This window comes from Leptonychotes weddellii, chromosome 8 (genome assembly GCF_054177405.1).
Source record: "Leptonychotes weddellii isolate Sample4059 chromosome 8, ASM5417740v2, whole genome shotgun sequence".
NCBI lineage: Eukaryota > Metazoa > Chordata > Mammalia > Carnivora > Phocidae > Leptonychotes > Leptonychotes weddellii.
In genome coordinates, this window is record NC_138376.1 from 8,094,696 (window position 1) to 8,108,630 (window position 13,935).

Here is a 13,935-nt window from a genome sequence, read left to right on the forward strand (position 1 = left end):
CCTGGAAGGCTGTTTGTTGTAACAAGAGCACTAGCATCTAACATTTATTGAGCGAAGACTGTGCGCTAATGGGTAATGTTAGCCTTGCAGTGCATGTCATCCTTCGTCCTGAAGGAATGCTCTTCTATCCCCATTTTATAGACACAAACTGAGGCTCAGAGGGGTTGAATAAACTTGCCCAACGTCAACATAGACAGATGGTGGCAGAGCTAGAGTTGTCTGGCTCCCAGTCCTGACCCTTCACCGCTATCCTGTTTTACTTAGAGAAATTCCAGGGGCGCCTGGCTGGCTTAGTCAGTGGAGCGTGCGACTCTTGATCTCAGGGTTGTAAGTTCAAGCCCTGCGTTGGTTGTAAAGATTACTTAAAAAAAAAAAAATCTTAAAAAAAAAGAAAGAAATTCCACGTAGTCATGCCATAAGGATGTAGTGCAAATATAGCAAAAAGAAAAAAAAAATCAAACCACAAGTCTTTCCATTCCAGTGCAAAATGAATTGGGTTTTTTTTGTTTTTTTTTTTTGAGTTTTATGGCAAATGAAAGCAGGTTAAGTGGACCGATACTTTTTTAGAAGAAGTTGTTTTCTGTAAAGGAATATTCGGATTATTGGGATTTTATTACACATGCGTTTGGAATTAGAATTTTAAACTCACAACATATTAAACGTTAAGATAATTAGAGCCGTTTTAGCCTCCATCCTTCTCCTGAGGTTAGCCTTAAGGTCTGGACGAAGTACTGTGTGCGATCACCCCGCAGCACCCAGCAGTTGGCTCCCTCCTTGCAGTCATGGCGGGGAGGCTGGGCGGGTGGGGCATGCCAGTCAGCGGGTCTTACCAAGTCCTCCTTCAGAACGTCTTTTGCTCTCTCCTTTCCCTTCTACTGTTTCTCTTGCCTTTGCAGTAGTGCCAACTTACACTATGGTTGGTGCCCCTTAGGGAGTCATCAGTATGTACCTCTCTGCTGCCCTCTCTGATGGGGTCTCCCTCACCCCCTCCTAAAACACATCTAGCCGTGTTATTCTCATTGCACAAACCATCCATCGCAGTTGCTTCTGGAAAGTCAACGTCAGCATGGCCCCCAGTGCTCTGTGCACTTGGGTCGCTGTGTGTTATTTCTCCTTTATTGCTCTCCATTACCTTGGTCTACCTGCTACTCCCTGAACTTACCCTGTGCTCTCCAACTTTGTTTCAGCTGTTCGCTGCCTAAGATTTGCTCCCAGTGCATCTAGGTGCTCAGTTTCCTGCCTTCCCGAGGGAAGTGGTAGTTTGCAGCCTCCTCATGCCACACTGCCATACCGTCCCTTTCCTGCACGTAAAAGTCATTTCTCCTTTGAGATTCTCCTCTATATTTATAAAAGATCTTGGCACAGACATGGCTCTAATTGATACCATTAACCATATGGCTTGAACTCACAACCCCAAGATCAAGAGCATGCTCTATGGACCGAGCCAGCCAGGCACCCCAATGAGGGCTGTTCTGTTTCACAGGTGTACTGCTGTGACCAGGTCAGAGTTTAACACCCTGAAACACACTCTATCCCTGACATACTACATCTCGCTCATTGACTGTCACATCTTCTCTTCCCACCCTCCAGCATCTTTGCTCTTTACCTTTATCCAGACCACGGTTTCTCACCTCTCTGTTTTCTCCCAGTCTGTCATCCTCCTCCTGACTTTACATCCTTCCCTACTCAACCTGGGCCCTATTGGGTCATTCCAAGGAACCATAGCAGCCTCTCACCAACTGCCAGGGTTTGTGTTCCTGAAAAGCACTACATTTAGCAAAATCCATAGGTGGCAAGATCAAAGTCTTATAGGAATAGGGGATTAAGAGAAGCACAACTGAAAAATGATATTAAACATAGATCTTAAACCCAAGAGATTCTAGAAGACGTGCTCTTCCAAAGCAAACCAGATATATTGGTGTTAAAAGTCTGCAAAAGTCTGCTCTGATTGGTAACACGTCCCTTGAATGGGTCGGCTTCTTTGTGTGTTCCAAAATTTTGCTGTAGCTTCCTGTGAGCTTTTTAATCTGCTAACTCGTTTTTAAAGCTTTCAAACCAGCCTTCGTCATGGAATTTGATGTTTTTGACATTCGCATTCTTCTTGTGATAGGTTTCAAAGGCTCCTCACAATGGGTATGTAGCCCCTTCTGCTTTTATAATTCATAGACGTGCTTCTTATATGTTTTAAATGTATGGATATATTAACTTGTTGGTACACAGGCATGTAAACCTCTCTTCAAGCTGCAGACAATAAATCCTGGTTGAAGAGGAACCTTTATACCCACCTATTTGACAAAACCCCAATCCCGTAGCACCCTGTGTCCCAGCGTCTCTCTTTGTGTTTGGCAACAGAATCAAGCCTACAATTCTCTGGTCTTCAGGTGGGCTGTGTGCTCTGATGCTTTTTGCACAGAGTTCCCCCATGGGGATGCCATTGCTTTGCCTTGTCAGGTTGGTGACTCTCTTTAGCCTTCTCAGTTATCCTTCGGGTTTTCTCTTCCGAGAACCTTCCCCTGTTTTTCAACTGATCTTGCTGTGCACATCACATTGTATTGTGATATGTGTATATAAGTTCCATTTACTGTTCGAAAGACAACATATCCAATTGATTTTTGTACTATAACAAAGTAGCACACAGTGGGTGTTAAATATTTGTTGACCGAATAGAGCTTTGTTCCTGTCTGTGCCGGGACACTTAATTACAGTCCGCTAGGGTCAGTTATACACATATGTATGTGTCTCTCTCACAAGATGTTAACCCTCTTGGATCAGAGAGCATCCCTCCTTACCCTGAATATCCCTCAAAGTACCTGTACTTTGCAGCAAAGGAATCAATACTCAATAAATACTTGCTAGTGAACAGAGTACTTGGACAATTGAGGTGACTCAGTGTTTTGTTCTCCGTGTGAGAGTGGAAGAGGTGATCAAGGACTTCGTGAAATACACGTCCTTGGACTCATCTTCAGGAGTCGGGTATCATCTAGCTGTGTATCTTTCAGATGGAGGTTGTGGCCATTTCTGACATTCGGTCAGTAAAGTAGTTAACACATGGAAGATAAATTCCTCTTTCAGAAGAAGACCCTGATCCGTCATGTCTCCTGAAGCACTGACTCGTGTTAGGGCTCACGCACATTGGGGTTTTTGGCCATCTAACTTCTGAGTAGCTAACTATAGTTGATAGGGTGCGAATAATGGACAGAAGGCGCCTTGTCCCATAAATCTTACAACGAGAGGTATGAGGAAAGAACTATAGCTATATAGGGTAATTGTGGTCATATGCGATTTATACTGCTTTATTTCACATGTTTGTTAAACTTCCCATGTCTGGACTACCTGCTAAATTAAGGACCAGCTCCTCATTTCAAGACCTGGCCCAGTATAGGTCCACCTTATCTTTACAGTCCTGTTTCCATGTGTGTATCTCCTTTAGTCTTACCAAACTGCCTTTCTGAACTTAGTTGACGTCCGAAGCTTTTGAGGGTTTGACCCTTGTTAACATCCGATTGAACTTCTCTATATGAAATGCTGGTCTAGAGAAATAGCTATTTTTAAATAAGTCATTGGAAACAGGCGACATTTTCTAACAATCTCTGAAGTCCTCACTACTATTAAACGCAAGCAGTCTTGCCCCCAAATTTTGGGATTGTGGTGGTACTCTGAAGAAAATCTTCACATCTGGATTATGTTTAACTCAATAATGTAAAAAATTAGTTCTGAGTTGTTGTAATGCCTTCAGTTCTGTATGAATATGTGGGATTTGGAGTGGAGGTCATGGAAGTAGCATGTGGCGTGACCTCTGCTTTCAGGGAGTTAAAATTTTAAGGATACATGAGATTAAAAGATAGACGGAATTCCTGAAGGCTACAGTACTTGATGTGTGCCAGGAAGTGCTAAGCTGTTTTGTTGACCATAGAGATCCTGGGGTATCCTGTCAGCGGTGGTGAAGGCCAAGGTGGTCTCAAACAATGCTTGAGGAATTGAAATAGTTGAATTGAGCTTTGAGCCGTGTCTTGGAGAGTGGGGAAATTTGTTCAGGCAAACCGGGGAGACAGAAATGGCGTGAAGGCATGGAAATGACAGGGACTGCGTGGTGAATGTACCTGGTGTGAGTGACCTTGAAGGGATCCATTGACTTGCTTATCCTGAGAAAGGCAGCTTTGGTGTTTTGCAGAATAGAGCTACTATCACGGCACCTCCTTTTTTTCTTTCTTTCTTCTTCTTCTTTTTTTTTTTTTTGGAAGTGGAGAGAGATCAAAATTTATTTTCACATATAACAAACATTAGGGAAATTTGTGAAATGATATACTTATTGAAAATAGTACATTTGACTTAAAAATCACTTCCTTCTTCATGGACCATACAAAATTATGAAATGGCTCAAATAATTCCCACCAGGGTTTCTAACATTATATATTACTGTGAAACAGTTCCTGAGCAGGAAGAGATTGGGGACATTCTAGTCCAACCCCCTCATTCTGTTTTATTTCATTCTGTAAGTTTTGCATATGATCCTCAGTTGACCTGGCACACAGAGACCATATACAGAATGGCGAACATTTATTGAGGGTGAATTGAGTGCCAGTCCAGCATGCACCTCCTTCTTTTCTCTCCAAATCCTGGGATCTAGAAACACAACCTTGTTGGCTTCTGAAATGTCAAATTGTGTTCAGTTTATTTCTTTGGAATACACACTCAAAAAATCTCATGATAACTTACAGAGGATCACATGATTAGAAACAAGGACTTCCTTTGAAGATGAATGAGAAGGTGGACAGTGGAGAGTTGTGGTTGGTACACAGACCTGTCCCTGAGTGTCCATGGAATGCTCCACTTTCTGATGAGTCAGCAGCCAAGCCTATGCCTGTGGGTCAGTGAGGTCTGTTTGAAGGGATGTTCTTTGTGGTTGATTGAATGTTTGCTTGGCCAAGGATGTTGCCTCTCTCTGAGCCATGCCGGTATCTGTAATAGGCTGGACCTTACTGAGGGTTAGAGGAAACTCTTTGTTGATACGACTTCATTGATACAATCAACAGAGGCCTTAATTTTTAAAAATATTAATATTGATTATGTTTGATAGGTGGTTTATATTATTCATCCTTTTTCGTATATATGTATGAAAAGTTTTATCTTTACATTGTAGTATCGTATTAGTTTTTTCAAAGGATAGCAAACTATATTTAGTTATAGTATAAGTATTACTTATATTGGAAAATTTTTTCTTCACAACTACCAGAGAATGTCATGTAGCCTCTGGGGATTGGGGTAGTAAATCATGGTTCTGAATTAGGATGACCTTAGTTCCTGGACTCTTAATTCACATCTCAGGAAAGGTTTACCAATTAACAAAGTATAGTTGTAGTACACTAAGTGACTTGCTTTTCCTTCTTTAGTAAGGGTCTTTGTTCTAAACTAAATGATGAGTAAATTTGGGTAGCATCAGGTCCATTTAGTGACTTCCCTTTTCCCCATTCTCCCCAGTCTCCATTCTTTTTTCCTTTTTTTTTTTTAGAGAGGGAGAAGAGGGGAGGAAGGAGCAGAGGGAGAGGGAGAGAGATCATCTTAAGTAGGTTCCACACCCAGCGCAGAGCCTGACACAGGGCTCCATCTCACGACCCTGAGATCAAGACCTGAGCTGAAAACAAGAGTCGGATGCTTAACTGACTGAGCCATCCAGGTGCCTCTCTGTTTATTCTTAAACAATCCTGAGAAACACAGAAAAAGGTAGCAGAACCATATTGCCATTCCCATATGTGCTGTCTTTCTAAGTGAAAGGGATATATTTTTAAAAATATTTATAATGCTGAAATAAGATTGGTTCCTAAGAAGAATAGGGAAAACCACATTGGAATGTCAGTGAAGATAGGATAGCTTTATTGTTAGCTCAGGAGGTAAATATACTACTGGTTACAGACCAGCACCTGTTCTTTGCTGCTGCTGCTGCTAATGACACAGTTGTGCATAAAGGAGGCACAGGAAAACTCCGGAGAGATCCCTGGGATTCCTCTTAGCACATTCTACCCCATTAGGTTGCATGACTCATCGTAGCCTTAATGTGGAATGTTTATTTTATTAACTGGGTCTATGCTGTTTCATATGATTGCCTTATTATAACCCCAGTGACTTGTCTGTCCTTTGTTAAATAAAGCAGTGATTTAAATGGCTTTTAAAAAGCAAAGCAAATAAAATAAGAGAAGGTTTAGTCAAAAGTACCGTGCATGATGTTTTCATTATGGTTCTACCTGCTCAGAACAGATGCCTTCCAGAACAGTGTTCCATTTAAGGAAGATTTCTTGGCAGAAACCTCAAAAGTTTAAGCACTGAGCAAAGATCCCATTGCTTTCTTAGATTAAAAGCACTCGTGCATTTTTCTTATAACATTCATAAATGTTTATCCTGTTTGAAAGGGTAGACAGAATGTTGAGACTTACTTGATGGCAGAGATACCAGTTTTTCTAGATAGGGTTCCCCTCTAAAACCTGAAGATTAAAAACCACATTCCCATTGTGCCTGTCTGAGGTAATGACCTAAGGGATCCTTTCAGCTCAGTCATAGAATTCCAAGATGATTTTCCAGCTTCATCATTATAGGAATGTCATGATTTTCTTTCCCTAGATTTAGACCTTTAGAGTTGTCTACCTGATTTGGGAATCCATGGACATTCTTCCCTTGTTGCTGAGCTCCGGGTTTTATCTAGGGCCCTCAGAGCTCTGTGAAGAGTGGTGGGCCCAGTGCTGGAGAAAGGTCACCATGCTATTTTTGCCTGTACCTTTTGATTTCCATGCCCTCTGTGCTTGAAAATCCGTTTTGTTATCCTCCAGATTTTATTCCTTGTGAAGAAGGAATAAAGCCACGGGAAAAATTCCCTTATTTCTTTCTTTTTTTTTTTTTTAAAGATTTTATTTATTTAACAGAGAGAGACATAGCGAGAGCAGAAACACAAGCAGGGGGAGTGGGAGAGGGAGAAGCAGGCTTCCTGCGGAGCAGGGAGCCCGATGTGGGACTCGATCCCAGGACCCTGGGATCATGACCTGAGCCGAAGGCAGACGCTTAACGACTGAGCCACCCAGGCGCCCAAAAATTCCCTTATTTCTACTTCACAATAATTTCACAGTTTATGAATGGATGATATTGGAGGTTGATTAAAAACAACCACATCAGGAAAGCTACGAACTGTCAAAGGATCGCATTGCATAATCATAGTTCAGCTTTTTAATTTGGTATACATGGAAAACATTTGCAGAGCAACTCAGCCTACTGGTTTGTTACTTTGAAAACTGTTTGCTTTTCAGAGTTTTCTCCAGGTGGTAATTTCAGTCATTTTTGAGAAATGGAAAAATTAAAGTTTAAAAAAGTGCAGGTGTGGCTGGTAGTGGGAGAAGGATATAACTTGCTCTGAAATTTCTCTTCGGTGTTGAAATATGTGAAACTTTTTGAGAACCATGGCTTTTATTTATTTATTTTAAAGATTTATTTATTCATTTGGGCGTGGGGAGCAGGGGTAGAGGGACAGAGAGAATCTCAAGCAGACTCCCCTCCAAGCCCGGAGCCCATCGCGGGGCTTGATCCCATGACCCTGACATCATGACCTGAGCCGAAACCAAGAGTCGGATGCCTAACCGACTGAGCCGCCCAGGTACCCCATTAAACAAATATAATAGTTTATCACTGCGGGCAGTAAAGTGAATTTTTCTTTTCATCTTTCTAAAATAGAGTACCTTTCAGATCATGTTATCAAAATGCTGAGTTTCCCTTATGTTTTTTTTCTCTTTCATTGCTTCCCTCTGATGTGGCTGCTGTGTTGACAACCCTTTCTACTTCTGCTGCTGAATTTTTGTTTCCATCATTAAGGAAACCTCCCAAGGTAAGCAGTGATGTGGAATTTGGCATGCATACTAAGTGTGCAAATATCCAGGACTTCATCCATCACAGTAACCCATGTGGAACACCTACCTCTCCCATTGAGAAGAAAAATCGGCATTCTAATTAAAACTTAAACCATGAAAAAACAATTTATGTCAGTAATGACACAAAATTAGAATGCTCCTCTACATTTGCAAAGCACTTTCATACATTATTTCATTCTTAGAATTAATGCTCTGGTCCTCAGAGCGAAGCTGTCAGCTTCCTGTTTCTGTTTTATTGATGATGAAATGAGGCTCAGAGAGTGAATGGTGTGTCTTATTTTACACATTGGGTAAGTGGAGAAGCTGGGACGGTAGAGTATCACCACCTAGAAAATGGAAAGACAAAACTGGTAACATCATGGAATGATTGTTGACTGGACAGATGAACTACCAAGAATAGTTGATGGTATCAGGGAAATTCTCCAGACGTTCAGATAGTGTTTTAGCTGCCCACCAACTCTGTGTGCTCTGTTAGAGTTTCTAGCCCCTCACAAAGTCCACTGACTGGGGTTGTTCTCCTTGCTCTGGGCAGCCTTCAATGGCATGTTTACCAGGGGAGTAACCCATAAGTTAGAGAGTAGGTGGGGAAAAAGAATATGAGAAGGAGGGGATCTGAATGATCAACTCATGAATAACTGAAGGCTGATTTTGTTACTGGTGAGTATTTTATTGGGTATCAAAGGGACACTTAGTGCCAAAAGGAAGGATAAATTCAACCAGTCCCTGACCAATAATGCTGGTTATAACTTTGGTCTCTGAGATGGAATCAAGACAGGCTAAGCACCCCCACCCCCCATTACATGGTCAGAATCTAAGACATGCTGGGGAGGGTAAGGCTTCTAGAGTAGATTTGGCTTACTTGCCTCTCAGGCGATAAAGGAAAATCTAGCTTAGCTCTTAGAAGTGGAAACCCACCAAAATGTTAAATGTTATCCTTTATGTTTACTGAAGGCAATACAGGAATTGTCCTTGGCACTAAAAGTTTCAACTCCAGCAAGGAAGGTATATATTGAATAAATAGTATGAGATCTTTTAAGAAAGAGGAAATATATGATGTTATAGAAATGTAAGCACTGGCCTCTGGCCAACCCTGAGGAATTAGAAGGTTCTCCCTGAGCACTTACTGATTTGGACATAGTCCCAAAAAGCTGCAACCAAAAAAGTATCTCTGCTACTTAGAAAGATGTGAGTTCCCCTAAGTAGCTTTTCCTTCCCTTGCTTTTGGTCCTAGAAGTTTCAGAACAGACTGTTGACCTTGTGATGCATTTAATTCTTTCCCCACACAAAAAGGCAATGAAATCCTAGGCAATTTGATATATGGCTCCTTAGTGAAGGAAAAGCACTGAAATAAGGGCACAAAAATACATTTAAAAAAAAATCACTAATTTCTTTATACATAAAGATTTTCTGGGTTATTTTCTATTCAGTATATAGAGTTTAGTGGTTTCCTTAAGTGTTCTGTTGATAGTTCCTAAGAAGTATCATGAAATTTTCAAAATAAAATCAATGTGAAGTCACCACATTTAAATATATGTATTTATGCATGTCATAAGGCACATCTGAGAAGTATAAAGCTGGTCTTGAAATAAGTGACACAATAGAGTGTTATTTTGAAAAAAAGACATTAAAATAAATAAGGTCTTTTCTTGCAGAAACTGTAAACATTGACAGCAGACAGGAAGGGGAAAAGTGTTAATGATGATTACATAAACGAAATTTCATTGATTTTAAACAATGAGATTTTTTTTGCAAATGACATATCTGATAAAGGGTTAATATCCAAAATCTATAAAAAAACTTATCAAACTCAACACCCAAAAAACGAATAATCCAGTTAAAAAAAGGGCAGAAGACATGAATAGACATTTTTCCAAAGAAGACATCCAAATGGCTAACAGACACATGAAAAGATGCTCAACATCACTCACCGTCAGGGAAATACAAATCAAAACCATGATGAGATACCACCTCACACCTGTCAGAATGGCTAAATTAACAACACAGGAAACAACAGATGTTGATGAGGATTCGGAGAAAGGGGAACCCTCGTGCACTGTTGGTGGGAATGCAAACTGGTGCAGCTACTCTGGAGAACAGTATGGAGGTTCCTCAGAAAGTTAGAAATAGAACTACCCTGCAACCCAGCAATTGCACTACTAGGTATTTACCCAGAGGATACAAAAATACAGATTTGAAGGGGTATATGCACCCTGATGTTTATAACAGCATTAGCAACAATAGCCAAACTATGGAAAGACTCCAAGTGTCCATTGACTGATGAATGGATAAAGAAGATGTGGATATATACAATAGAATATTACTCAGCCATCAAAAAGAATGAAATCTGACCATTTGCAATGACTTGGATGGAGCTAGAGAGTATTATGCTAAGCGAAATAAGTCCAAGAAAGACACGTACTATGGGATGTCACTCATATGTGGAGTTTAGGAAACAAAACAGATGAACATATGGGAAGGGAAAAAAAAAGAGGGAAGCAAACCATAAGAGACTCAATAATAGAGAATAAGCCTGAGGGTTGAGGGAGGGAGGTGAGTGGGGGATGGGATAATTGGGTGATGGACATTGAGGAAGGCACTTTTTATGATGAGCACTGGGTGTTATATGTAAGTGATGAATCACTAAATTCTCCTGAAAACAGGAGAATTCTCCTTGGGTAGAGAACATAGGCACAATTTAGTATAAAATCAATTGTGTTAAAGGCCACAAGAGGCAAAATATTTGTGGAAATCATAGGATGAAGGGTCTCATTCTGACTTCTGCAGATCTGAGGACAGCTAGAACTGAAACTAATACTAAAAACCTATGCTTGAAGGCACTGGAGAAATTCCAAGTTAGTGAAGAATTACCAAATCAGGATCCAAGAAATGGTGGAAATTTAGAGAGGTGAGCCTGGTTTTTGAGTGTATGCCATTCAGGTAGAGCAGCTTAAAGGCAGAGCAGTGTTTCTGACAGCCTCATGGGATCTGGGGAGCCTAGGAGGACAAAAGTGTTGGAGTTCAGAGTTTACCAGAGATGGAATCCTTGGTAAACTCTTTATACTTTGGGTTGGCAGAGTAGATTGAGATGCAGCCTTGGGTGAGGTATAAAGATGAAACAGAAGTAAACCTACCTTCACATGGATTACCATGTGGTTATAAGTTCTTTGTGTGATCCAGGAAGTCTCAAGCACTAAAATTGGATCAGAGTGATCCTAGAATGGAGGTTCCCATAGGCACCTGGCAGAAGCAAATGTAATCCCAAGTCTCTAAAGATTCCACAGACCATTTTAAAAATACAATGTCTGGCACACAATCAAAGATAAAGAGGTGTATTACAAGATAAGGCAACATGGACAGGAAATAGCAAAAATAATAAAAAGTAGAAATAGACCCATAGATGCTTCAGATGTTCAAATTGTTAAGCATGAACTTTAAAGTAACTATGCTTATTATATTTAAAGTGATAAAAGATAAAACTTTAAAGTGTTGAGGAGGACAGAAATTATAAAAAATGACAAAACAGATTTGGAAAATAACCCAGTAGAAATTCTTACCCTGACAATCTCAAAACCAAAATTAAGTTCAGTGTTAGGGTTTAGCAGAAGACTAGATCCAGCCGAAGAGAGAATTAAATGACTAGAAGATAGGTTAGCAGAGATAACAAAATGAAATACAGAAGAGACAAATTGTGTGGAGACAACTGGACATTAGCATGCACAGAAATGAATTTAGATATAGACTTTATATCCTTCATAAGAATTAACTCAATGTGGATTATAGACCTAAATATGAGATGCAAAACTGTAAAATTTCTAGAAGATAGTGTGGGAGAAATCTAAGAGATCTTGTTGTTGCTGATGACCTTTTAGATGCAACATCAAAAGTGTGACCTGTAAAAATAAAATTGGTTAGTAGAATTCATTAAAAGTACAAACTTCTGCAAAGGCACTGTGAAGAGAATGAAAAGAAGGCCACAAACTGGGAGAAAATATTTGCAAAATACATCTGATGAAAGACTCTTATCCAACATATTAAAAAAAAAATCTTAAAATTCAACAGTATGAAAATGAACTACCCAGTTAAAAGATGGGCAGAAGACCTGAACAGACACCTCACCAAAGAAGGTATACACATGGCAAACACACACACATGAAAAATGGTTAATTTCACATTAAAACAACAATGAGATGCCACTGCATCCCTGTTAGAACAACTAAAATCCAGACACATCTGACAATACCATAGCTGGTAAGGATGTGGAGCACCAGGAACTGTCATTCATTGCTGGTGAGAATGAAAAGTGGCCACTTTGGAAGGCAGCTTGGAAGTTTCTTACAATGCTAGACATATTCTTATCATATAGCTATGTAATAATGCTTCTAGGTTTTTACCCAAATGAGTTGAAAATTTTTGTCCGTACAAAATCTATATGTGAATGTTTTCAGCAGCTTCATTTATCATTGCCCAAAACTGGAAGCAACCAAGATGTTCTTCAGTAAGTAAATGGATAAACAAACTGTGGTATATCCATACAATGGAATACTGTATGAATTATCAAACCATGGAAAAAACATGAAGGAACTTTAAACACATATTGCTTAGTGACAGAAGCCAATCTGAAAAGGCTACATACTGTATGATTCCAACTATATGACATTCTGGAAAAGGCAAAACTACAGACATTACAAAAATTATCATGTACCTGGGACAGTACCCATAGCACATGGAAGCTACAGAATGACTGTTGGAAGTGTGAGGAAAGGAAAGAAAGAAAAAGAGATCTGCTGGAGCAGGAGGACACTCACCAGTTTAGCACAAAAAAAGGTTGGAGTCCAGCTAAATTTTTACTTCCCTTCACTGATGAACAGAGCCACTTTGCTAGAGATTAAGCCAGAGAACACTGTCTGCCCTGATTCCATTCTCAAGAAAGATCCAAATATCTGGCTAGTCCATTATCCAGATGCTTGTTTCTGGCCTGAACCCAGAGTTCCCATGAGATCTTACAAACTGCACTAGAAACATGGATTCTCTTGTCATTGATTTGTGTTTTAAGGAATATTTTTTTTGTGTAGTTTAGGCAGTTGTTGAAATTTTGTCTAATTATGTGATGATGGTAAATAATGATAGTCACCTACTTGCAATATGCACTGTTTCTACTATGTATAAGGATCTTGCACATTTTACTAAGAAATATTCTAAGGTAAGAGTACTGATTAGGAGAAGGGAGGGGGTGTCATTTTGAATATTTGGTTAAGTTAGCACCATTCCTACCCAGCTGTTGTGCAGGAAAGGTCTCATATTCTTTATATTCATCCCTGCTACTATACTCTTAGAATCCCATTTCCATTGTTACTATTAATAGTATCTATCTTTAACTCAGTACTTACAATATGCCAGATTCACTTTAAATCTAAATTAAATTCAGTGAAAACTTGGTTGCCTTCAAAGAGAAAAAAAAATCAGCAGTTGCCGGGGGAGTGGGAGGAGAGAAGGGAGGAACAGGTGAAGCACGGGATGTTAGGGCATTGAAACCATTTTGTATAATACTATAATAGGGGATATATGACATTATGCATTTATCAAAACTCATAGAACTGTATAGCTCAAAAGAGTGAACCCTAATGTAAATTGTGGGGGTTAGTAGTTATTTATCAGTATTGGTTCATCAATTATAACAAATATTACACACTAATCAAGTTATTAATAGATGAAACTGATGGGGGGTACCCAAAAAAGAGGGGGTATATGGGACCTCTGCACCATCTGCTCAGTTTTTCTGTACACCTAAAACTGCTTTAAAAATAGTCTATTATAATTATTAAAAAAAATGTAAATTTATCATACCAACAAAATAAAAAAGGAAAACCATGTGCTCATCTCAGTAGATGCAGAAAAAGAACATTTGACAAAATTTAATACTTATTTATGATACAAACTTGAAGCAAGCTAGAGATGCAGAAACTTAATGTGGTAAATGGCATCCATTCAAAATCTATAGCTGTCATCATACTTGGTGAAGGACTGACCACTT

General features: G+C 39.6%; 1 protein-coding gene across 1 annotated transcript in view; it reads left to right on the forward strand.

Moving 5' to 3' along the window:
• The first annotated feature begins 7,803 nt into the window (after positions 1-7,803).
• Positions 7,804-13,935, forward strand: part of KIF13A (kinesin family member 13A) — a 121,873-nt gene continuing 115,741 nt past the window's right edge. The window contains exon 1 of the mRNA XM_081827623.1: positions 7,804-7,861. The gene's annotated coding sequence lies outside the window, so the exon portion shown is untranslated. The remainder of the gene's footprint in view (positions 7,862-13,935) is intronic.